Source organism: Centruroides sculpturatus, unplaced genomic scaffold (assembly GCF_000671375.1).
Source record: "Centruroides sculpturatus isolate CEXI.00-Female unplaced genomic scaffold, Cexi_2.0 scaffold532, whole genome shotgun sequence".
In the NCBI taxonomy this organism is placed as follows: domain Eukaryota; kingdom Metazoa; phylum Arthropoda; class Arachnida; order Scorpiones; family Buthidae; genus Centruroides; species Centruroides sculpturatus.
In genome coordinates, this window is record NW_019384733.1 from 319496 (window position 1) to 343687 (window position 24192).

Below are 24192 nucleotides of genomic sequence, written 5' to 3' on the forward strand. Positions count from 1 at the left end.
AAGTTATTAAAATCTATAACCTTATCTATAAAGTGTTAATTAATCTTTAACAGGTTTAACGATATGTAAGGAAATACAGCATAAAAAAAATATCAATTACTTTTGAAAGATTACAAGTTATGATGGAAAACTGTATCCCAAAAAAATATTGCAAATAACGATCTTAATCATTTATAACAAAGTTTTAATTTTATTTCATTAAAATTTAATAATAATATATTCGATATATTTATTTATATACAACTATTAATGCATATTTTAAAACCTGTATTCTATATTAAATATTTTATTTTTTCATTAATGTTTAAATTTGTTTTAAGGTTAATATAAAGTTATAAACGGAGACTGCTTACTTTGAAAAATTGATAGCAAACGTGCAATACGTGATTATTCAGTAAAAAAGTTTCAATTGTTTCTAGGAAAAGTTGAAAATAACCGACTGGATGAAAGAAATTAAATTATTTAAAATCCTATGATTATTATTATTATTTGGAAAAAATAAAAATATTTAAATAATTATGGGTAAGTTTCATATGTTAGTTAGTTAATTTATTATTATTATTCATTTTGAAAACCGATTAGTTACAATAATTAATTAAAATCCAAAACAACTTTTTTAGATGCCTCATCCAAAAGTCAAACAAGTATATATTTTAAATTATCTAATTAACATTTAATTAATATTTATTTTTTGTTTTAAATAAAATTATCATCAATAAACAGACTACAGTAATATATATTACTTTATCGAATTTTATTGGAATATATTGCAAGTACTATTTAGTAGCATTTCAATTTAAAAACACGGATTAACTGTAAGTAAAAATGATACCGTTGTAGGATATAATTTTATTTGATCATGTATTAAAATATTTTTAATTAAAAAATATTGAATGTATTTTTAACTAATTAAATTCTTTTTTAAAATTTATGAATATTAATAATAAAAAAAATTAGCATTTACTTTATATTTTTACAGTTGTTATGTTTTAATTTTATGAAAATCATAATTATGCGATCTAAATTATTATAGTGATCTTTGACTAGACTTTGTGTACGAATATAAAATTGCATTGCTCTTAAAATGACCTATTAAATTACGTAAGCAGAAATTTGTTTATTTCTTTACTATGTTTCCAAGTTTCATGAAGTAAGCGGACGTATAAAATATTTTTTGATTGATTCAAGAATTAGGAAATCTTGATTTTAAAATAAACAAATAAAGATACAAGATTTTATAAGAATAAGAGTATTGAACAGAATTGAATTTAAAATACATTTAATTGTAGCGCTTCTAAAGAAACAATAAATTATCAGCATCAATTGCAAATAAATGTATATTTTTTATCATTTTTTTTCGTTATTTGCTTGTAAATTATCAGTGCAGTGATTGAGGAGCAAGCATTTGCCTGTCGCTTTGGAACAGAGCTTTGGGAATTTTTATGGATCGAGTTTCTCATGTTATATATGCAGTTATTCGTTACCTGTTTTATTACGAGCCTGGCTGAATCCGTAATTAGTTAATATTAAGTTGTCAATTAAAGATATAAATAATTAATTATTTTTCCAAATAGATATTTTCCCATTGCTAAAACTGAAAGATCCAAATGTATCTTTCAGTTTTAGCAATGGCAGCACTTTTTTTACCTGCATTATAATCGTTTCCAGAGGAAACAATTGTTAATTGATTCTTAAGAAATCAGTAAAGAGATTAAAGTACTTTCCTTGGGATTATGCCTGACGTGCACTGCCTTTGATGTCTGAGACCTGATTCTATTTTCAATATATTTTATCCTTTTCTCGTCTTATTCTTTGTCCTTTCATTTTAGATTATTTAAAAGGAAATTAAATGGAAATTATAGACGAATAATGTAACAACAAAAGTCATCGTTAAGCGATTTTGCTGTCTGATATCATTATAAAGTCTTGCAAAAAAATAGTAACAGCCTCAGGCATATTTCTGTTTCTTTAAATCAATATCATTAAGAGCAACTTCTCTGTCTAATCAATTTTACCAATTTTTGTTAAAATCCCTTTAGTTTATTCGAACAGCGAGTAAACGAACTCGGATCTTTTATTTATGACTTTTTTTCTTTTTTAAGTTTACCGCTTTTACTGTACAAAATTCTATTAATCAATAAGTCTCTTTACATATAAACTTATTAGAGTAAAGGAATACAATAAAATATAAATAAAATATATATTTATAAAATTGGCTTTCAACAACTAACGATGTAAGATTTATTTTTAATCACAGGATCTATAAACCATCAGAAAGGCTTGATAACTTTTAGATTTTAAAGTTATTGATTCTTCAGTTCTTTTCTGGCAATATGATTTTTCAAAAAACATTAAATATATCTGGATTATTTTTGATGAGAATTTGTTATTCCTATGTATAAATGTTTTCGAACACCAACTAAAATTTGACATGTAGACAAAACTGATTAGTTTTCTTAGAAAATTTGCTTACACTTGCTAAAGCCAATTGGCCGTAGATTATCGTACGATTATAAGATATATGAAAGAAGCAAAATACTTTCTTTTTCAAGAATTAGGTATTTCTGTTTATATCATGCAATAGATTGTTTCAAGAAATGGGTGTAGCTGTATATACGAAAAGTATTTTCCTTTTATAAATAAGTAATTACTGTAATTTTACTAGCAAAAATATACAGTAGGATTTATTCATGAGTTTTGAATATTTATTTATTTATTTAATTTATATATATATATTTTTNCTTATATAACTTAATAAGTTATTTATATTCCTATTTAAGTATTTTACTGATTATAATTAAGAACCAAGTTTCTGTCTTATAAAAAGCTTTTGTTTAACGTGAATAAAAAAAGAAAGATTGACACAGATACTGTACCATTCTTATAACGTATGTAACATCAAAACATGAACGGTGTAAACATTTTATTTTGAGCTAGTTGTTTTTTTCTTAAATGTTTAAAACTTTTCTAAATACTCTATTATAGATGTGTAATAAAATATCTGTATTACTTTTTGTTTATACTTTTAAGAATATAAAAATTGTGGAATTTTTTAAGTGTATAATATATTTTATATTTATGTTTTATAGCATTTATTTTAAAATGTTTTTGTGTTCATTTTCTGTTACTTGTTATTTTTTATTGTATCTTTTTAATACAGTAAAACTTGTCCAAAGTGGAACCTGTTCAAAACGGAAACTTTTCAATTCGGTTTACACAGGTTTTACTGTTTATTTGTTACTATTGCTTTTATCTTTGTGGTTCTTGCTCAACGAAGCATTACCTATTGTAAATTAAGTTTAAAAAATATTTTGATATTAGAATAATTTTTCACTTTGAAATGCATAATTTAATATAATTGCTTCTGGCAAAAATATATAGAAAATTTCACTATTACCTGTATATAATATTTGTATATATGTGTGTGTTGTGTGGGTGGGTGGGTGTGTCCGAGACAGTCCTAATTTTACCGATTAAAAGCAAGTTCGACTGCAATAATGTTGATTGGAATGAGCGTAGCAAGTATTAGATAAGCGAGCTTCTATCCATATGTAAGGGTGAAAAACAAAATTTTCAAGGATAATAACAGATTTTTATTCTGAAATTTAGATTTTCAGAACACGAAATCCATTTTTTATGAATTTTAAAAAATTTAAATAAAATATATTATAAAAATAAATAGTACTTATTATTATTATTATTTCAGAATCGCACAACAAAAAAGAGGGCATATGACAAAAGGAAATGACGCCTTTATCTGATATAGCTTTATAAATATAAAGATCCAGATTAGATTCATATCCGGATTTCCATGGTGATTATTTAATACCTTATAGCGTAGTAATCTATTTAATAAATATAGAATAGTTTATATTTAAACCTGTAAAAGGTATCTTCGATCATAGATGCTAATATGGTGAAATTTATTGATAAGAGTAAATATAACACCTAGTCTACACTGTTAATTTCCATAATGGCAAGTTGAAATTTGCTTGCCTTTATGGAAATTTTCAGAACTTTGGAGCCATAAATTTTCAGATTTAATATTGCACTGCACTATTTCAGATTTTGTCAGGCTTATCATTTATTTAAGTTACAGTTGTCACAGTGTTCTGACACGGAGCCAGAATAATTTATAAAATGTTTACTTGAAAGGAATAACCTCATTTTATTTTTTCAAATATCTTATGAAACTTTTTATATTGAATTTTTTTCTTTGCTAAAATAAAATGAATTTAAGATCATTTATATGCTTCTTTATTCACTCTTTTAATTTTTTGAAATTCTATTTTACTAATAAAGAAAAACACAATGTATGAATTATACTAATATTTTTTTATTTGTGCTCTGAAAATTAGTTTATATTAAATCACTGTCTGGTCGGTTGCATCAGCATAATTATTAGGCTATATATTCCATTTTTCGTGCAAAAAATTTGATTGGATTGTCATTAAATAAATCAAAATAAAAAAAAATTATATAAATTTTCATTTTCTGAACTTTTCGATTTACATTCTTTACATTCAATTTGCGAAGTTACGACATTAAAAATTCGATTTAAATTAAAAGTTTATTTTAATTTTGGAATTTCTTCATAACTTAAGCAAAGACAAGTGTTGAAACGATTTTATAACACTTACTCAATGTAATCTTAATACCATTTTGCACAATACCGCATCAATTTCTTTGATCAAGCAAAAATTCCGACTAGCATTTCAGATTTAAGATTTTAGATATAAAAATGAAGGTATAGTTAAGTTCCTTCTTAAATTCTGCTTTCTATTACGTATATTAGAATTATTTATAATGTTTTGTTTGTTATTAAATAAATATAAGTAAAAGAAATTTAATAAAAACGTCAAATAATTATTTGGTAAATTGTCAAAAGTTAATGCTCGTATTATTTAAAAACACTGAATGACCTGCTTAAATTAAAAAAATAACTATAACTATTTTAGTAATTTTAGCAATAGTTGTTTGGCTTTTTAAACAACCATTTTACATTTCTCTTTCGAAATCGACTTTGATAGCTTATAAACAACGCGAATAAGAATAACCTGTTATCGAAACACGTAAAGTGACATCCTTCATTTAGTTGACTAAAACAGCACATTGGTATGAAGGAGTCTGAATGACTTGGAGTTCTGCCCACAATGACTAGGAAGAGGTTAAAGGCGACGTGATCTGTGTAAAAATTTTTAGTTTTATAAAATTATAAAAAAAAAATAACATTTACACAAAAAATTGAGAAAATAATAGACGTAAAATCGATTAAATGAAGTTGAAAAGTATATTTAATTTTCGTTTTTAAATGAAAAAGTATATTATTAAAATTATATTTAATGCCAATTTATATTTATTAGCCATTCATTATTTGAAATATTGAAGAATGGATTACTTTAAATCATTCTTTTCAAATTTTTGTAATTATTAATTCGTTAAATACAATTAAAATAAATAAGCTATTTTTTGCAAATAACAGTCTTGTAGACTATTGCTTGAAATACAATGAATGAACATAATTATTCAGAAACACTGAATAAATTTATTGTTAGTTTTAAAATAATTTATATCAGTTTTTAATTTCCCTATATTTTTAGTCTCGTAAAAGCTTTATGGATGAAGGAAATTACACATAATTATAAATTGAATCTCTATTATCGGTTTTTGGTAAATTCAGTGTTTAGCTAGTTAAAATACTTTCAAATTATATTATTAATATATTTATAAATCTAATATTAGAAAAATATATGTGATATTAAAGAATATTTAAAAATATAAGTTTTATCGATTAATAGTATTCATAAAATATTTTATGGATTATAAAGAAAATGGGTAAAGGCTAATAAAAATCTGATGTTTATATTTGGCTGTAAAACTTCTTTTAGATTAATAAACTATTTACGGATTGTCCTTTCGCCAAAATTAACACATTTGACGTTTCTGTCTTATCGATATTTTCATTCTCCATGAAATTCATAAAAAATATATTATTACTTTGGCATGGTAATATTACAACATTAAATTATATACTATATTTCCTATAAAAATGTGCTAACATTTAAAACGTTTTTTTTTTTTTTTTAATTTTTCATAAATATTTAAAGTATATTTAATTATAAATAATTTATCTATAAATCACGTAAAATTAAATTAAACCAATAAAAATTTTTCAAAATTAATATCCTATTTTCAATTCATTCGATTTGATTTTCGGGAAAATCTCTGGTAAGTTAGGATTATTGCCAACTGTTTCAAAAATTTCAGTTAAGTAACTCTTTTAGTATCTTTTTCTGGCAAAATATCAAGTTTCCATGAAACATTTTCAAGAAATAGGAAACTTGTTAATTAATATAACTGAAATTGAATATAGCATGTCTTCTATAGTATTTTGAAAATATACTAACAGTAATAATTAATAAAAATTAAAAGAATTATTTTATTATATTACAGTATGGATATTAAACATCTAGAATTAAAATAAAAAATATATAATATTTTTTTAAGTAATTATACTTATATAATAAAAAGGAATTGATCAAGCAAGCTATCATTGAGCAGGCTTGACAATGCGTAAACATACTTTTGAAGAGCTGTGTTCAGAATGAAATATTTTTAAAATATTAGAATGTTCACTAAATCAATGGAAATAAGTTTTTTTATTAAGAATATTGTATTCAGTGAGATATTGGAAAAATAATATGTAAAAATTATAAGCTGATTTAAAAAAAATTAATTTTTAACGGGTTCTGGCTAGTATAGTTTAAAAGGAAAAAAATAAATAAATGTTTTAAACTGCGCATAATGTGAAAGTATTGTAATTTAACATGAAGAAGGCAATAATCTAAAATTAGATTGTCAAACTGACTTCGCTAAAATTATACAATGACAATAAGTATATAGGTGCACTACTTCATGTTATTTGTTTGTATTTCAATTTTTATATCTTAAAAAATGTTCTTTATGTTTATATTTTTATTTATTTATTGTACTTAAGAAATGATTATAGCTTGTATTTTATGATTGTTTTTCAAAATAAATAAAAAATTAATATCGAAATGTATAATAACTTAAGAATATCAAAAAATTTCCAATTAACTATAATTGAATTATTTTATTCAGAATTACAATGTTTAAATTTTATAATAGAATACATAATGAATAGTAGAAATAATTGAGATTTTTATTTCTTTGCAAATAAATTTAGGGGAAAAAATCTTTAACAAAAATTTTACCTAAAATATTTTTCTTAAAAACAATGAGGTTTAATGTATAATTAACTATTGATTGACATCATTAATATAAATATGAATTATATTTATATTTATATTAATGATGTCAATCAATAGTTAATTAAAACAGAATATAGTTGAATTTTAGTATACGAGTATTATAATATATTTACTTTAAAATATGCAACAATCGAATAGAATGTTTTATATATTTCCTTACATTGTATATATTTTTTAAAATATAAAACCAGTTTCGTGTTTTTAAATTTTACTTTATAAATGTAAACTATAATAAATGTAACTAGATAATATTTTTTTACAACGAGCTGGGAGTACATTTCACAATATTATATAAAGGTGATGTAATATATTATAGGATAGATTTATAAGTTTTCAGTATATTCGCTACGGTAGAATGGAGCCATATTTTAGTGAAATTTTAGTTTCATTCAAGAATAACAACAAAATTTCATAATTTTTAAAAATTATTTTAACATAAAGTTTTATAAAATAAAAAAATTTCATTGTAAAATATTCTCTCTCAGTGCTCAGAGAAGAAAAATTATTATATGCTTTAAAAAGCAGTGTACAGAATAAGACTGGCCAAGCAACAGATTGCGAAACGCATGTGGCTCTTTGCCAAAATACTGAGACGTGGATAACATAGTTATGAAACGTTTTTCATTTTAATATAAAATAATTATAAAATTAATTTATTTAATATTATATTCATAATCACAACTTTGCGATTCAATTGAAAATAATATACACTGAAGAGTATGAATAAAACTTTTTACTTATTTATTTTCCATATTTAACGACAAGAAGTGAATCAGTAGGACTTCAAAGTATAAAATGGATTAGTTGTCTCAAGGTTATCATCCTAAATTATCTCGCTCTATTTTCTTCCATTGTTTTAAAATCAATGTTAGTTAACCTCTCTCTAAATTTTGTAGAATAAAATGAATCATCTTTTAACTTTCGAATTGTTACATGAGGTATTAATTTACTTTAATGCCATTACAGAAATTCTATTTTATAATTTTTTAAATTGAATTTGTATGCTTTTTAAAAAATAAAACGCTTAAATAAATCAAAGATAAGTCTGTCCAAGAGGGATCGCCATTTATTTTGCATTTCAGACTATACATACATCTTTTTACTTTTAATTGGATGTTTGCGTTTTTTAATTAATGGACTTTTTTTACCTTTTGGCGGCATGAAGCCTAAAAAGGAAGGCCTGTCGCCATTAATGTGTATGTATAGTCTGAAATGCAAAATAAATGGTGATCCCTCTTGGACAGACTTATCTTTGATTTATTTAATAATAATCCAGCCATCGGACGGAAAATTCAACAAAAATAAAACGTTATTGAATTTATCATTTTAGTTTATCAAATTACTGTTTAATATCATTTTATTTATTAAGATTTCTAAATAAAATTTTATGTAAATACATAAAAAAAACATATAAAATTAATATATTTCATTAATATACTGAATAAGACTGATTTAATATAGATTTATTCATTAAATTTAAGGTTTTTAAAGTTATTAAAATCTATAACCTTATCTATAAAGTGTTAATTAATCTTTAACAGGTTTAACGATATGTAAGGAAATACAGCATAAAAAAAATATCAATTACTTTTGAAAGATTACAAGTTATGATGGAAAACTGTATCCCAAAAAAATATTGCAAATAACGATCTTAATCATTTATAACAAAGTTTTAATTTTATTTCATTAAAATTTAATAATAATATATTCGATATATTTATTTATATACAACTATTAATGCATATTTTAAAACCTGTATTCTATATTAAATATTTTATTTTTTCATTAATGTTTAAATTTGTTTTAAGGTTAATATAAAGTTATAAACGGAGACTGCTTACTTTGAAAAATTGATAGCAAACGTGCAATACGTGATTATTCAGTAAAAAAGTTTCAATTGTTTCTAGGAAAAGTTGAAAATAACCGACTGGATGAAAGAAATTAAATTATTTAAAATCCTATGATTATTATTATTATTTGGAAAAAATAAAAATATTTAAATAATTATGGGTAAGTTTCATATGTTAGTTAGTTAATTTATTATTATTATTCATTTTGAAAACCGATTAGTTACAATAATTAATTAAAATCCAAAACAACTTTTTTAGATGCCTCATCCAAAAGTCAAACAAGTATATATTTTAAATTATCTAATTAACATTTAATTAATATTTATTTTTTGTTTTAAATAAAATTATCATCAATAAACAGACTACAGTAATATATATTACTTTATCGAATTTTATTGGAATATATTGCAAGTACTATTTAGTAGCATTTCAATTTAAAAACACGGATTAACTGTAAGTAAAAATGATACCGTTGTAGGATATAATTTTATTTGATCATGTATTAAAATATTTTTAATTAAAAAATATTGAATGTATTTTTAACTAATTAAATTCTTTTTTAAAATTTATGAATATTAATAATAAAAAAAATTAGCATTTACTTTATATTTTTACAGTTGTTATGTTTTAATTTTATGAAAATCATAATTATGCGATCTAAATTATTATAGTGATCTTTGACTAGACTTTGTGTACGAATATAAAATTGCATTGCTCTTAAAATGACCTATTAAATTACGTAAGCAGAAATTTGTTTATTTCTTAACTATGTTTCCAAGTTTCATGAAGTAAGCGGACGTATAAAATATTTTTTGATTGATTCAAGAATTAGGAAATCTTGATTTTAAAATAAACAAATAAAGATACAAGATTTTATAAGAATAAGAGTATTGAACAGAATTGAATTTAAAATACATTTAATTGTAGCGCTTCTAAAGAAACAATAAATTATCAGCATCAATTGCAAATAAATGTATATTTTTTTATCATTTTTTTCGTTATTTGCTTGTAAATTATCAGTGCAGTGATTGAGGAGCAAGCATTTGCCTGTCGCTTTGGAACAGAGCTTTGGGAATTTTTATGGATCGAGTTTCTCATGTTATATATGCAGTTATTCGTTACCTGTTTTATTACGAGCCTGGCTGAATCCGTAATTAGTTAATATTAAGTTGTCAATTAAAGATATAAATAATTAATTATTTTTCCAAATAGATATTTTCCCATTGCTAAAACTGAAAGATCCAAATNAATAAATATTTATCTCGAATATTTATCTGGACTTCATTACAGTTTTATAGTAAACTTTATACGTACAACTTACTATTTGTTTTTGTTATTCATCTAGTTTAAACAAGTCGGTAATCCTTTAGTTATAAAGGACAAATTTCATAGTTTCAGTTATAAACAAAAACTTGAATTGATTAATTAATAAATGTGTTCAATGGAGGAAAAAAAGTTTCACTTTTATTCTGTTTAGAATTTCGATTTATTAAATAATTATATTTTACCTAACTACAAAAATATAAAATCTTCTTTAAATAAAAGACTAGATATCATAAAACAAAATAAGTCATTAAGATTTTTTAACAATGTAATTTTACATGGTAAAACTATTCAAAACGTTATATTTACCACACTTTTGAGACGATTTCATCAATTTTTAAAATATATTAAATTATAGTAAAAAGCTTATATCAGCATTTAATTACAATGTAGAAGTTTATTTATTTCATTTTCTTCTGTTTTTATTTCCTTTTAATGTTTTTGTAAAATATTTAAAATAAGTCCGATTGTTCTGAAAATAGAAATTCAAATTATTGCTTTCTTCATTTAAATTCATTATTCAGTTATAAAGACAAACGATTATTTTATTTCAATGTATCTAAAATACAACAATGTAGCAAATTTATGGCTTTTGATGTTCCTGTATTGCAAAATAGGAGGAGAGATTTACAACGTTTTAACTAGATTTATTTATCTCTTTCCCCCCTTCCTTTTAAAGATTTACTATTAAGAGACACGACGCAATAACTTACGTCATGGAGACGTACAATTATCTAAAAAAAGCGTGTATAGTAAGAAAATCATTAGGCGTATGACACGTTCTAAAAGAATTTAGTCTACTATTCCAATATTCTAATGTACTATATAATTTTATATGATTATAAATCTGTATATTTTCGTTTCGAAATCGTTTTCTGATATATTAAATCTTTTAATATGAAATAATAGAGCTTATACAGTACACGTGTTTTAAAAAAATGTCATATTCTTCCATTGATTAATATCAACCCGTATGTCCTTACTCATTATTCATAAATTTTGCTGAGTTTTATATAGATATAATCTATAATATATAATAATAAATAAGCTGTTATTTCAAACGTGATGCTATTTCATTAAATTAAAATCGATGTAGAAATTCGGTTGATGTTTTACTATTCTTGTATTCTCTGTATTGATGAAGTTCAAGGTCAACAAGGAACGCCTACGTTGTATTCTAGAGTTCATGTGTCCGCATTTATAAATATTTAATTTCCGTTAAAATAATTTTTTTTTTATTATTGGTTGTGTGTCTGTCTGTGTGTTATCAGTCGGTGAAATTAGGTCTAAATTCAAAAATCTTAAGAATCATTTTTTACAAATTTTATTGATTTATATCAGAGCTTTTTAAACTATGGGTCGCGACTCCATTTGTGGTCGCTTAGCAAAATCTTGGGGTCGCGAGATTTTAATGCAAAATATTGAAAATAATTTGTGAGAGTTTTAAAATGGCACGTTTTGTGTCATAGGTTTCGTGAGTTGCGCTTTGTGTCACTTCTGGTGCAGCGAGACAACGATTTAGCAACACTGATTGTAGTGTGAACTAGTGTAGTATTGTCGCTTTTCAGTGTATTCAGTTGTCTCTGTTCCGTTGTAACACAAGAGTGAACTGTGGTAGTATACCATTATTGTTTTTGCAAATTTGTATACTGTATATCTTTATTTTATATTGTTTTTTTGGGTGGCGAAAAAATTACAATCATAAATGGGGTCGTGAATAAAAAAAGTTTAAGAAGCCTGATTTATATCAACAAAGTCAAATAGTGCGAAAAACTAGTTTATATTCAATGAAGTTATATTTTAAACACTAATAATATTTATAAATATATTTATTTGGTTGTTAATATTAATTTTTCTAGCCTAAAACGCAATGTTAAAAGATTTCTACGTGTTTTGTATTGTCTGTGTAATACTATTCACCTTCACAAATTACATCATCATATGTAATATATTATGTGGATAAATTTATAAATTAAATCGACGTACTATAAGCGATAAAGTTTAATTTGTTATAATTAATAACTGTTCGTGACATTCAAAATGATAAACTGTTGTAATTTCTAACGTTATATGCAATACTGTTCAAGTATTATTATTGTATGATTAAGGAAAATTAATTAAAAAAAATTGCTGAGTGGCGAAGATAAATACAGTACGTGTTATTAAACAAATGTAAGTGACTTATTTCCAATTCAGAGCTTTTTAAAGTCAAACTGCAATTTTCTTTTATTTATACATAAATACTTATTAAATAATGTTTTTGTAAAAATTAAAACACGGTCTTACATTTATTAACCAAAATTATGGTGGAAAATATTTCGTAACTTTCAATAAATGGCGTCTGATTAATTTATTTGAGTCTAATTGATAATATCAAAAAATAAAAAAATAGAAATAGAAAATAAAATCAATTATTTTAAATATATATAAAAAGTTTATAGTTGATTCTTATATAAACTGACTTGAAAGTCATGGCCTGAATTTATAATAAAAAAAAATTTAACATGTTTTTTTGTAAATCTATTTTAATTCAATCTTAATTTAAAAAAAAAAAGCCTGACACATTTAATATTGTGCTATACGTCTCAATTGTATCAATTGAGCTGTGACATTCATTGTGTAGATCGAATACAGTACTTCTATCATAATGTATTAATAGCAAACCCGATGGTCAATAAAGCCGCCATCTGATGATTATAAATGGAACTTTTTTTAACTTCATAACCATTTCCTTTTATCTAAACTGCGTGTTCTATATAAAATGCATATAAATTATATTAACGAATATTTAATGGATTCTACTAATTAAAAAACACTTAGTTTAATAAGATTAACTTTTAAGTTTATTCAAAGATAATCATCAGTTAATTTATGAAAATAAAAATAAATTATCATTAAATTTATAAGAATTTAAATCACGTAAGACCTTGATGTCGCGTTTTATATTCTATCTTTAATATTTTTCTTTATAACAAATGAGAATAAATGAATTGTCATATATAACACGCTAATAAATAAATATTTTATATAAATCATCGTGTTTTATTTACTTTAACATTTTGACAGTAACAATATACAGAAAGTATTAGCCTACTATTCTTACCCTTGTCAATGGTGTAAATTTAAAATTAACTTCCCTTTCTCTGTTTTCATTATTTCTAATTATAGATTTTACAGCAAATATGTTTCAAGGCGATAATATAATTTAAAATAGCTGAAAAATTTTCAATAAAGGTCAACGACTTTTGATCTACTGTACAAAATATTGAGTTTTTCTTAAAGTTACGCACTCGTATCGTTCGAAAATCGAAATATTGAATTATTTTGAGAATCTATAAATACGCTTAAGGTAACATTAATATGTATTTTATTGATTTTGATTTAGTATATATGAAACTCAAGTAATAGTTTCGTAGAAGTTTACCTTTTTAAATTTGTTCCTAGTAAGTTATAAAAATCGATTTATGATAAATATAGACCTAGCGATTATGTAGACCTATAAATTCTATAACATACAAATTTGAATCAATAAATGCAATTAATTACAACTTTTAAATAATAATAATAATAATGAAATTTCGTGTAAAGTTATTTAAACTTCAATAATTCTTTTCGCAAAATTAATAGAGAAATTGGGAAAGTAATTATAAGCTATCTAATTTCAAAAGTAAAATGTGTAATATATGAAGAATTCTTTCAAGAAATTTTTAAAAATATATTGATATCTTCGAATATCGAATATTTTATGGTACGACGTAGTTGCACTTAACTGTTCTATATGTAAATGGCATTTGAATGTACTTAAAGTCAATGGCTTGAAATGTTTCCAGAAGATATTCAAAACAATTGGAGGTCACCTTGAAATACATTCATCTTAATAAAATAAAAATTTAGAAAGTCTGCGATATTTTTGATTTTTATTTCAATTGGCTCAATGATAATATCACACTCTCAGACATAGTTATCAATTATCTTAACAGTTGAATGATTCATAATTTATGAAATGTTTAAGTTGGACATATTCTTGTTACTGTCATTTTTAATTTTTGAATTTATTTCATATAATATAGTATAATTTAATTATATTATTGCTATGAATAATAATATTATTACCAATGAGATCTTTATTTATCAAAAAAGATTTCTTAATAATTTGAATTTTTAAAAGTTATATATAAATTTAAAACATCATCGAACTTAATTCTATCTTATATTTTATTTTTAAAAAATATAAAATATATTCAGTAAGCAATTTTGAGAAAAATTAGATTCTGTAACAGGTGCAAATTGTTTTCTTTTTACTAGATTTAATTTGTCAGTGTGATGGATGGAAGAATCTTGAAATAAAGTGTGGCAATTTGCCATTATAGTATCTACAAGTTGAATTTCGAAAGAATGAAAATTCATAGTTAAATTACAGTAGAGCGTCGATTTTCCGAATCAATTGGGGACTGGGGTTGTCCGGATAACTGATGTTTCGGATAACTGATTTACATACGAAAAAATAATTTAACGTATCCGATGCCGAAATTTTTCTCCGTTGCGTGTCGCTTCGCGTCGAATTTTCGTCGATGTTAAGCCTAACAAAGACTATTGTATCGTTAAAAATTATTTTTTTATTTTGTACAAACAAAATAAATATATTGAAAAATATAAAAATAATAAAAAATTATACTTCAGATGTTAATTTAGTATCAAAAACATAAAATATTTGAGTAGCCCAAGACATAGCCAAAGATTGAAGCGACACAGCACTGGCGAAAATTTAAGTTTGCCGACTGGAATTCTTTCGGATGATTGACTTTCGGAAAATCGACGCTCTACTGTATTTCAATATTTTAAAATACAATCTAATTGTCGCAATTTAAAATTTATTATGTAAAATCTATAAAATAAAGAAATCGGACCAACTTATTACATTATTTAAAGTATTAGTATAATTTATCTGGATTTTTATCTTTTAAGGATAAAAAATTTAATGTTTATAAAATGATAATTCAATGATTTAATATATATGGTTCGACTAATTTACCATGTTATTATTTTCTTTGTAATTTTCATTGAAAGTTTTAAAATTGATTTTAAATATTCAAAATAGAAATTGGAAATTAGGTTAGGCAAAAGGCTTTAAAATAGAAGGGAATAGTGATTTAAATTTTTACTACTAAAATTAATTTTTAAAAATTGTCAAGTTTTGATATTATTGAACTTTACTAAGAAATTCCAATTTGACTTGAACTGAAATTCATCATTACATTAATATATATTTTAGTTATTTAATTATTAAAATTGCTGATTTTATATAATTTTTTATATTATGTTATTTTCCCACGAAGAAAGATTAGCCTTTTCCACTTGTTTTTTTTTTTTTTTAATATCTTAATTTTCCTCTTGCAAATATTACATAGCTTTATTATTTTTCGAAATTATGAGATATTTCTATATTAAATGCTCTTTTTTTTATCATTATTTTAATTTATTTTATCGACACTTTTGTATATAAGTTACTGAAAAAGTGTAACATACTTTCACAACATTTGAATGATATAAGTTGTTATAATGATGATTTTAAAACTCGATTATGTTCAAGTGTTTGAACTACTACATAACCGCCTTTAAGCATTTACTACACGAATCTTCAAAATATTTTCTTCGTAGTCTCTATAATAAATAATGATCTGACAGATCAAAATTTATTTTGTAGCACATGATCAATCATTCCAATGTTTCTTTTTGCTATATCGCTATTCAGATAAATGACAAGTGATAAAATATTGGGCTACATCCTCTTGAAAAATTATTGTGAATAGATTATAAATTTAAAATGTATATTATTAACTTATAAATAAATAGCATTTTATTTAAGTTGAAAAGTTCTCTTGATAATACTTTTTAATTTTTATTTAAAATAAAATTTATATTATGTTTAATATATATTAAACACTCCATTTTCAATGCAGTAAAAAGTTCTTTCATGTTTTATTCGCGTAAAATATTAAATTTCAATAATATTAATGTTTGATCATATATAAATAATAATGCTGTATTGCTAAATAAATACAAATAAAGGGGTAGTTGAATAACCCAAAGATTAGATCTAGACTTAATTATTTTCCCATATGTTTAATTAAAGAAATGTTTTGCTGAGTAAAATATTTGTGTTTGTAAAGAAAAAAAATAAAATGTTTTGTTTTCTGTTTAATGATAGACTAATGTGAATAATAATCTAATCGCAAAATAAATTCATAATCACTTATCATTTATGAATATATAATATAAACAATTGTAGTGACAAACTGAAAGCGACCGTAACTTTCGCAATGCTTTTAACTCGACATTCAAAACAACTGATTTTACTTTTCATTACTTCGAGATTGATGTATTATTTTTTTAAATTTTAAAAGTCGATTCTGTTGAAATTTATTAATCTATAAATCTAATCTCTGGGTTATTCAACTGTGTCTTCTTTTTGTATTTATTTATATTATTAGCAATATGATTTATACGTGTTTAAGCATTAGTATTATTGATATTTAACATTTTAAATCGGGTTTTCGTCTTTTTTTTTTTTTATTGTCAACTTTTTCCAATACTACATTTAATTTGCTGACTCCTATTTTGATTTTAAAAATTACACAAAGTAAAACAATTTTAAAGTTTTGATTTATGCTTAACAAGATCTAAGGATACATCAATTATTAAATATAATTTTTTATTGTATTGAAAATTGATCTAACTACTGCATTTTAATTTTAAATGAAAACTAAAGAAAGATTATCTGAACTGTTCTATTTTTTTTTTTAATAATAAAATTTCAATTTTTAATATACAACATACACATACAGGTACTCATAAATATTAATTTTAAAATATTATGTATTTAGCTTTTTACAATACATACTGAACCTATTTTTCTGTTTATACCATAAAATAATTTAGTTTTGAATTTTATTTTATTGAATGTTTTTTTTAATATTTTTATGTTATGAATGAAAATTATACATTAAAGAAGAAAGTTATTATTTAAGTAATTATTACAGATTTTAAAATAATGCATTTTGATATAAAAAACTAAATTAAAAGTTTAATTTTCTTATTTGATTGTTTTAGAAATTGTTAACGAATTAGACTGAAATCATCACTTTTTATGTGAGTTAAAAGAAAATTCTTACCAATATTAATGCAAGATCATCATAAAAATTTTATTTTATGAAATTGATAATAGGCTAATCAAGAAAGGAAGTACAGTACATTATTGATATATATATCAATATTTTTAAATTTTATCAAAATTGTATAATCTAGCCTATATAGCACTTATTAAACATGTGAAAATTTATGTAAGTTTACCGATAATTTAATAACTTATTCTACTTAGCTGATTATTCAAAATTAGTAGACATGAACAAAACATACATGCATAAGCTTATCCCTCGCATTTCTTGTTATTATAAATGTACTGTACAATATATAAGGATAATATTATATACGTACAATTAATATATAAAAGTTTTGCTGTTAAAATGAGACTTATGGAGTTAATGAAGAAAAATTATGTCGCTCAATTGGGAGTACTCTAATAATTTATTACAAGCTATTAATGATTAGCATTAATTTATTATTCACTTAGCATTAATCTAATTTAATCTAATGTAACAGATTAGGCTAAACTAAACTAATTGTAATAACATAAACTAATAAATGAGATATTCAGTTTTGAATTTTATATCTATTACTATATATTTCAAATATATTAAGTTTAAACGTTAAAAAGACTACAAAATAAAAAAAACTTCATGTTTTAAAAGAATTTGTGTTTCTAAGGTTTAAGAACACTGTTCTATTTTGGAAAGCTGCCTATTTTCTACAAGTGGCACCGATTTAAATATTAGGATCTCGACATTACTGACTCAACATTGGCAGACATAACAATCAAAATGTTCTATTGTAGGCCTATGCCAGGGTTGAGGCAATAAAATTGAAGAAAAATTATTTCGAAGATAGTAATTGCCAAAAGTGTTTTACTGTTAAGGTTATCGGTGTTAAATAGTCCACTTGGTGTTGTGAAAGAAGATCACTCTTCTTGCTACTATTATCGCTTCACCTGTATAAAAAATGTTTCGCTTGCCAGAACATTTCTTTGTTTTTTGTTCTACCATTGTCACTTTTGATAACTAGACCTATCAAAGTCTGAAAGTTGTAGTTTTTAATTATTACTTAACAACACTAAATATAAAAAAAAAGCTATTTTAAATTTGTAATAAGTCATTTAATATCTTTTGTACTTGAGATATATTAGTGCATTTTTAAATCCATTACTTCTACATTTAATGAAACATTCACTTTATCATTGAATTAAGAATTTACGAGTATATCTTTGTCTAGTTAATTAGTTCTATACAGATTCCGTATTGTTTTATCATACAGTATTATTAAATTCATGTAAGCTGCTTACCACAAATATGATTTTTATATAGAATCTTCTATAAATCAATTGATTCGTTGATCCAGTTAAGATTCTGAAGAAGTAGCTTTACGTTCAATGAAATATATAACATGTCCTAATTTTATCCCTTACAGAGAAGGAATTGGATATTACTGGAGTAAGGAAACATAATTGAGAGGTAGAATGCTCTGAATCAAACTATTTGTGAAAAAATTATACAGATTTATATCGAATTCAAACCCTGATCCTGATAGCGGAAGAAATTATTCCAATTAGAAACTTATTTTTTAAAAATTTATTTTTTTTGTGAACTGCAAACGTATTCTGTACATTATGTTTGATTTTACAGAACATTAAATATCCTAATAACTTAATATTTTTGTGTTTCTCATATTCTTAGTTTGGTAATTTTATTTTATTTCAAAGATCATATTAGTGTACTGCATTTAGATAATAAGTAGCAAATGTAAATAGTCATCTTTTACATAGAAATTTTATTGTTTTGAAATTTAATAAATAGTTTTTTTTTTAGCCCATTAGTGACCAAGTGGATAAAACTACAGAACACTGGTAGTTGGTCGCGAATTCGCGTTTAACCAATCGACTAGCCGCATGAAGTTTTCCGGTTTTCTTTGTGTGTCTAACATTAATTAGAGCCAGTTTTCCATAGAAAGTCCTTCCGGAAGGCACCCCACCTTGGCAAATTGACCGTGTATTACGTTGTCTTATTTCATCAATCCAATCCAATAGTTTTTAAAAATATTTTGTATTCTTGAATAGGAAATAAACATAAAGTGAATTCATATTATTCATTTCATATTGTACAATTGTAAAAACTTATTTTTAATAAAAATGCAAAAAAATAAAATTGTAAAACTTGTATATTGCAGTGAAACATTTTATTTGATCATTAATTAGAAGATTTATGATTTTTGAATTTTTATTATTCTTAAAATGCTTTTTATAGATTACAAAAAATTATGTTGAGAAAATTAAAATAAAATTTAAAAAATTCTAAGAACTATTTGTATTTTAGGGACTATAATTGTAACGTCCGTAATTGTAGATCTTAAAGATCTGGTAAAATGAACAAATAAGGTCTTACCATGTGAATAATTCATCCTTTTTCTGTCTAATTCGTCTAATTGTGCTTGTTCGAGTGTTTTAGTTTTCAAAGGAGAACGCTAGTTACAAGAACAAAATAATCTATTTTGAACGGAAATCGAACCGGATTCTCATGCTAAATGATGTATGTTTGAATCATTTCTATGACGCAACACGTATAAGATCAATTTTTATTGGTCAAGAAAATAATATAAATCATATGGACGTTATATTTAAAATTTATTAATTATCCTCTGTTAACATTAAATACAGTACTGACCAATTATCCGGCAAGTTAGAAATCCGTGCAGGAAGAAAACTAGTTTTTCGTTTTCTGGACACGGGATAAATATGTACTTAAAACATAAAATAAACAATCGAAATTAAAGAACCAAATTATATTTAACACATCGTAAGCCATATACGGTGTGTTAAATACAATTTGGTTCTTTGGCCACGGAAAACAGAACAAAGCAGCCATGCGTTAACTATGACTGTACAGAAAACTAGCTAGTTTTCTGGTAACTCTCAATTTCTGGAAGTCGGATATTTAGTCCATTACTGTATACTGTAATTAGTCTTTTTTCATCTTCTTTTCGACATAATTTTGGCTTTCACAGCTTGTTATTGATTTCGATAAACATATAACGAAATGTATCAGGATCCCCGCGTTTTTTTATGCAGCGAGAGTGTAGCGAAATGACGTCACGAGCAGTATTGGCCAATTAGAAACCATTTTCAGTGTGTTCGCTGTAAAGCGCTTCTCGAGCGCTGCATAAAAAAACGCGAGGGATCCGTTAGATTTTGATCAATTTCGAATACTTATTTTAAATAAATGCTCCTCTTTAGTTTAAAAATTTTATTACATAAAATTGAAAAATTTTTAATTCTATATTCTTCTTTCAAAACGTTGACATTGTAGTTTTTTCGAAAAACTTCTATTGAAATCTCTTTCTCAAAATTATTTATTAAGATAAAAAAAAATAATTTACGTGTTTGTTCGAAATATGTTGAATATATTTATACAAATAATTACAATAAACACTGAACAGTAATAAACAGAATAAAAATTTTAAGTGTTAATCTAATTTATATAATTTCAAGTGTTTTTATTTTGAATCGTTTCATAAGCTCCTAGAAGCAGATAAGTTATTTTTAAAAAGTTATTTTTTACTATTAGATAAGTTATTATCATGAATTCTATTAAAATTTCCCTTTGTTTAAAAAGAGTATATTTCGGTTAATTCGTGTATAATTATTAAAAAGATTACTTTATATCATTTTTCGTCATCGCTAATTTTAGATTTATCTACTTATAACATTTTTAAGGAAGAAAATTTAAATTTAAGTTGGTAAAATTACTACGTAATCCTGTTTTTTCCATCAAATATTCTAGAATACATTTAAATTGGATGAAGGAAGATGGATGGGTAAGATGGAGGAAATTGATCATAATTTTATTTTTTAAACAACTTTAATGAAAAAAGTAAATGGTGAATTTATAATATAAAATGTTAAAACTTTGTAATCGTATTTTTCTTTTTGTTTTATTTTCCTTATAGTAAACATGAAATCTAACTTTTTGTTCGATAAGTCTCAATTAATCATTGTTTCCAAATAAAATAACACATATAAGACATGCTGTCTATGTTATACAATTTAATTTTATATTAAAAAGACCAAAAACATTTCCTGTAAATTAGTTTTACATTTATAAAAACAACAGACTAATTTCTTCATTTTGATATATCTAAGCTAAATTTTAGTAATATATTTAGCTTAGTTATACATACGTAGTACATATATAATATTATTAAATATTAAAAAATATTTTTAAAACAATAATAATTTGTTTTTACTTTCCTGGCTATTATATAAAACAGAGGGCTCAAAGAGATCGGTCGAAAGATGACCCCACCACCCAAGATTTTTACTTTTTTGGACTTAGGACACCTTGAAACGTCGAGAAATTCAAAAAAGATTCAGGGTTTTTTTCTTTGGGGGGACACGATTTTGTTCATCCTGTTTGCGGTTTGTTTATTAGGGGATTAATGTTGCTATTAAATTTTGGTGATTAAAGATCGAGGGTGGGGAGATAAAGGGCGTTCTGTGTATCTTCAGTAGGTTAGGACTTAATGACGATTTTACTCGATATCAGCATTTACAATTTGTCAGAAAACCCATCTCTACCCTCAAAATGAAGCTTTTTGCCATTTTATAATAGTTAAAAATATAAAAAGTTTTTGAAATAAAATATGATAACAGATGGCGTCATCAAACTTTTAAATGTAGCCGGGAAAGTGAGCAACTCGTAGCTGGATTTTTTTTTTAAATGCTTACAAAATTACGATTAATGTGATGTATCATTAGTAACAAGGTAATTAAAATACGCTTAGCGATATTTAAAAATTCAATTAACAAATAAAAATTTATTTATCTATACCTGAAGCAAACTTTAAAATAATATGTTGAATCAATAATTAAAATAATGACTTCAAATTATAATTTTGATCAAATTTTATATATCCAAATTACATTCTGTAGCCATATTTAAAAAATAGTAAGTATGAGAAAATATATCATACTTTTCATTGACAAAAGAAAAATTATTTCCAAAACTTGATGTCTGATATGAAATTAAACTGAGATATTATATCATAAAAAATATCAAGAAAAACATGATTATTATAAAATATTAGAAATTTATTTTTAGAAAGTGTTAAATAACGAAACTATTTATAAAAATAATAATAATAATAATAAACTACAAGAAAAAATATCACTTGTAGCATTTATTTATTCGCACTACGTTTTCATATTTGAAAAATGTACGAAAAATTTAATGGATTGAGGACATCTATGAAAATGGAAAGTTAATCTGCTACCTAAATTTGGAACCAATAAACAAGCAGGATTCCTAAAAGTTCATAGTCTCTATCTATAGAAGAACAAATGAAGAACAAAGAACAGAAATAGGAAATAATTATTTATGGGAACGAAACTAAATCTTTACGCTGATATTTAAATATAAATTAGTGTAATTCGATCGATAATATATAGAGGAATAAATTTGAAAAACAAATCTGTTACCTAATTTGTAAATGAAAAATCAGTTGATTCATCACAACAATCAATGAACAAGAAGACCTACACTGAAACCTATAAGAATTCATTATAAAGTTATTATTATCAGGAATTTTGTAAAAACTAAAATATTAATTAGATATGCTTACATTATTTTTGTTTTTTAAAAAAACTCATTTATTGTAGTTAAAGATTTTATATTATATATCTACTGAATATGGTATGAATAAATAGTATTAATTTATTAAATTAGTACCAAACTAATCATAATTTGGTACTAATTCTGGAATCGATTCCTTAAGTTGATGACGAATTTATTTCTTAATTATATTTACTTTTTTATTTTTGAAATATTAAATTAATTGCTTGAAAATTAAAATTAATTAATATTTATTATTTTAAAACATTATATAATATGAAATAAAATACATCATGAACACATCTCGGCTGTTTACTGTAATTTTTATTTCGTATTCATATGATTTATTTGAATATATAATGATTGATTACAATTTGAAAATATATCGATTGATCATTTGAAAACAATCGATTTATTTATTTTTCATTATATAATAATATAATATTATCTATATTATATATATGTATAGTTTGTATGTAAAATAACTTTAAATATTGTATTTGTGGTTCAGTCATTTATTTTAAGATATTCTTTATTATTGTTGTTATTTTTTTAAGTAATTGATTAGAATAATAAATTAGCTTATTATTAAAAGATACTAATCATGCAATTAAGAGAAATTCTACCCGTTAAATTGTATTATATTTTATGTTTATATATTACTTTACAGTGCCTACTATGACATTCCTGTAAGAAGAGGAGATAATTTCGAGCGCACATTGTGTCAAATAATGAAACCGTCTTAACAGAGACGTTATCTTAAATGTATCTATATATAGTCTCCTGTCCTTTGCACCGTAGTCTGGGATCTCTTCGTGCCAAGTATCGATTTGCAGACCAAATTTGTCTTAGGCCGTTACCTTATAGTCTAGTGTTGTTATTTATAAGAACTGCAGCCTATATGAATATGAAAACATAGAATAAATATTTAATAAAATATCTTGAATTGATAAA

At 23.7% G+C, this 24192-nt stretch overlaps 1 long non-coding RNA gene across 1 annotated transcript; it reads left to right on the top strand.

The window, feature by feature from the left end:
* Positions 1 to 3714: 3714 nt before the first annotated feature.
* On the top strand, positions 3715 to 24192 carry LOC111628244. Its single transcript, XR_002757142.1, has 2 exons — positions 3715 to 3814; positions 23909 to 24192. It is a non-coding gene; the product is annotated as an uncharacterized LOC111628244 (long non-coding RNA).